Raw genomic sequence first — 4,409 nt, forward strand, 5'->3', positions numbered from 1 at the left:
AACCAAAACCGAAAGTGAAGAGAAACAATACACACACACTCACAAAATCAAACACTCAACTTTGATTAAAAATATTGATGAATTGATAATGGTGGTGATGAAAGAAAAATGAACTTTATAGGGAAAAATGATGATGAAGAAATTACACATGTTTTGAATCTACTACCATCTCAATCGAAATTTTAAGTGAAAAAAATAGAGTAAATGTATTAATAAAAAAGCACACAGTCTTCACCTCAAAATTCAAGTTGTTATTCTTAACACCCAGAAATATAAACTAAAACAACATACTAACAACGTTAGCAATGTCATCATGAAACAATGGTATTGGTCCAATCATTAAAACATGATACAAACACCATAGACAGATAAAAAAGAAACAAATATAGTTTAAAATATCAATGAAACTTCGTGAAAAATAAAGATTATGCAATAAACAAAGGAAGCACCAAATTACCAATCAAAGTAAGATGCTTATCCATAAACTAGCTTTGCAATGCCTTAGCTCTCCTTTGCCTTGTTCTTCCTCATTCATTGGGCCAATAATCTCCTCTTTCATTTTTTTCACTATATCAATATTCATGTGTCAAAAAAAAGAAAAAAAAAATCAAAGTTTGTATATTATCTCAAAACAATGATAGTGGAACTAAAACAATTCCAAATATTATTATATGGTAAAATGTGCCAAACAAAGAACTACAAGTACCTGTTGTGAATGAAGAAGTTATTAAAGTGTTCTTCCCATATGAATGGTGGTGTCCAGTGTGTTTCCAAAATTTGTTGGATTGAATAATCTACAGAAAAGAAAAGCAATGAAAGTCAAATAGAAAACCATAGACATATCTTAGTAGAAAGAACATAAAGAAAACGTTTATTAGAAAAGAAAAAAAAAATAGCAAAGCTATAATTCATTGCTTTGTTAAATCTCTCCCTAGAAAAAATATCTACCAAAATCTATATAGTAATCCTCAATTTGCAAATTAACAAAGCAAAACTCACAATTCACCAACATATCTAAAAAAAAGTAAAAAACCCTTCACAACTGATTGTGCTTCCAATCACTTTTTCTTCATTGTTTTTTATTCCTCAATTCCCAAAAAAATTCTCAATTAAAATTATGAGAATATAATCCAACATGCAAAACCTAGAAAAGTGCCTAAAAAATCACAAACTTGGTCATCCATAAAAAATAAAAATAAATTTGGGTATCCCCAAATTCATCAAAAACATGAAATTTAAACTCTTATTTTGGCTTTAAATTTAGTTCTCTTCAAATAATTTGAGGGAGGAGATAACACATGCCTCCAACCTATGAAAGAGAATATAGTTCAAAACTCACAAACACCCAATTTCAACTATCACTCATGATTTGCTTCTCTGCGATAAAATACAAAGCCTTTCTAACCCTTTCAAACCAATAATAAATTTAAATAATTAAACCTAAATCATAATTAATGGAAAAGTTTTTGTACATAAGAAAATATCTTTACAAATGTGGTTCCGGTGGTATTATGGTGGTGGGATGTTGCTTGAAAGTGGGTGATGGCCTGCAAATTTTCTTGCTTTGGAGCTTTGCTTGCAAATAGTGAAAAATTTGTATGAGATTTTGTCTCAAAATGTTGCAGAAAATAAACTAATATAGTACAAGTCACCTAAAGAATCCGGATAATATTCTAAACAGTCAAACTCTGAAAAGAAAAGAAAAAAAAAATACCTGACTTTTCACTTTTCACCTCTCAGCTTTCTCTCTTGGTCAGTTCCATCAAAACCAAATTGTAAACACCATCCCTAAATCTTTGACTCTCATCATATGGTTTTCCAAACCTTGTGTAATTTAACTCAATCACTTTCATTGTTGCAAGTTGTGAAGCCATGCAAGCACCTAGATTTACGAATACTACTTGCTTCCCTTGTGGCTTTGCAACAATAAATGTGCGAGCTAGGAGCCTGAAGTGAACCCCAGATGTGATTTGTTCTGTATTAGCGCATCCCATCGTATTAACATCAGCACCTAGTCTTGTGATATCATAACTTCCAAGTCCAACCAAATATTTGGAATCTGAGGCTACTCCTTTACCATTCTGTAGCAGAGTACCAAAGCAATCCATAACCAAATAGTTGCACATGGCCTCCAAACACCATGATTAAACATAAACCCCATTGCACTCAACCACATACATAAATCAAAGCTCACCTAAGTGTTCTATATCTAATTGGTTTCTGTCCACCTAAGTGTTCTATTTCTAATTGTTTTCTTTTTGGTGCTTCATTCAAACCCTTACAATTAATTATTGATAATGCTGATGTGTAAAATTGTGGAGAGGTCAACCAAAAGTCAGAGACTTCGGTTATATATATATATATATAGATAATAATTATAAAGACTTAAATATTTTCCCCCTCAATGTGGAATGCTTTGATAAATTGAAATTTCGTTTCTTAATTGAGGTAGTACTTAACAGTCCCTCAACACTATATTGACAAAATGTCTTAATCGAAAGATTATATAATGTATACAAATTTTAAAACCGTAAAGGACATGATCTAAATTACCATTTCAAATATGTAATTCTCAATTTAGTAAATTTAAAAAATAAAAATAAAAATGATGACACCACTTTGTCCTAAAGAATCTAGTCATTTACATTCCAATAAATCTAAGGACACAATTAATTTCACAAGTGCTGATGTGGTAGTTTATGATTGGTGTATAATAGAAGTGATGTCAATAATGGTTCCATGTGAAAATGAGGTATTGCAAATCACCCACCTCAACCAGTTAAGGAAAAAGTTGTAAAATTTTATGCTTGTGTGACTTTAGTTTGTTTGTTTGAACAAAAAAAATTTTACAATGAGAAATCTAAAAAATAAAATAAGGGTAAATCCATTGACATACGTTGAGGTTTGGGCTACTACGAGTTAAGACTTTTCAAAACTGACTAATTTGGTCCCTAAAAGCCAACTTAGTCCCTAAGATACTTGAGAAAAAATGATTAACTGACCTAACAGTATTTAGGAACTAAATTGGCTTTAGAAACCAAATTAATCAATTTTGAAAAGTATTGAACCTCGTTAACATTAACCTAAATTTCAAAGTATGTTAATGAAATTTACTAATAAATAAAGCACAATAAAAGATAAAGTAACAGAATCCTCGGTATCACTATCAACTAAAGTTCCTAAGCTGATTCATTGTCCGTACGCAACGTGTTTGCTAAAAAGCTAATAAATGATGACTTTTTGTGTTTCGGTTCTTTGTATCAAAATTTTCTCTTTGGGTTGAAGTCATTCTTTTCCAAAATTCTAGGGGGCTGGTAAGTTCGGATTGAGATGCAATTACCCATTTTTCTTAACAATTTTATTATTATTATTATTTATTTATTTATTTTTTACATTTTTAACTTTAACTTCTTACTTCTTTTTAATATTTTTGTGTAACGGTTAAGATTAAAAGCTTTTTTTTTTTTTTTTTTTAATCTCAACTATTCATTACTATTACATTAGATGCAATACCTCACTTGATCTCACTCTAGACTCTCAAATGATTAGATAATTTCTTACTTTTATTTTGCTATTAGTGGGAATTCTTTCGCCATTGGACCATATGTAATATCAGTACAGTAGTAAAGTATGAAGTATGAACTTAAGGCAAAGTGTGTACGGAATAAAGCTTTTTATTTGTTTGTTGATGTTGTTGTCATCTCTATCTCTACTGCTATCTAGTTTCTATACTCTCATAGTTTCTCTCTCTAATGTGTAGAAGAAAACAATCAACCACAACAAAATAATACTAGATTCATATTTGTCCACAACCATCCACAAATAAAAATAATACTAGGTTGGGTGTAATAGCTGCCGACTAGCTAGTAATGGGATTTAGGATACTATAGTTACAATATTCAACAGAAATTTAATGATGTCATAGTAACAATATGAGAATTTCTATATAAGGAAAACGTGCGATACATCTAGGCCACTAAAAAAGAATGTCAAAATCAAATATGGTTCATTTGATTATTTCATGCAAGAGAATACGTATTTGACTTCCTTTCTCTTTCCTCATAATTCTAGATAGATGATGGACAAACAATTATAGTGAGTAGACGTACCAAAAACTGTTTTTGACTTCTTTTTTATTTTTTTTTGAGGGAAAACTGTTTTTGATTTCGATGGAGGAACTTGACACTTGTTGACAAAGTTGCTTATGTTTTTTTGCTAAATCCAAATTTCATTAATCAAAAGAACAAGCAACAAAATCAATCTTCCAAGCATCCCTAACAGCAGCTGGCCTAATTTTTTTTTTTTTTTTAATATGATTAAAGGCCTGTTAGCTACACATAAGGAGCATTTTTACATTGATAATTTTGACAAAGTTGCTTATATAATTTGTTTGTTGCATACAAACTTTC

This window comes from Quercus lobata, chromosome 9, assembly GCF_001633185.2.
Source record: "Quercus lobata isolate SW786 chromosome 9, ValleyOak3.0 Primary Assembly, whole genome shotgun sequence".
In the NCBI taxonomy this organism is placed as follows: Eukaryota; Viridiplantae; Streptophyta; class Magnoliopsida; order Fagales; family Fagaceae; genus Quercus; species Quercus lobata.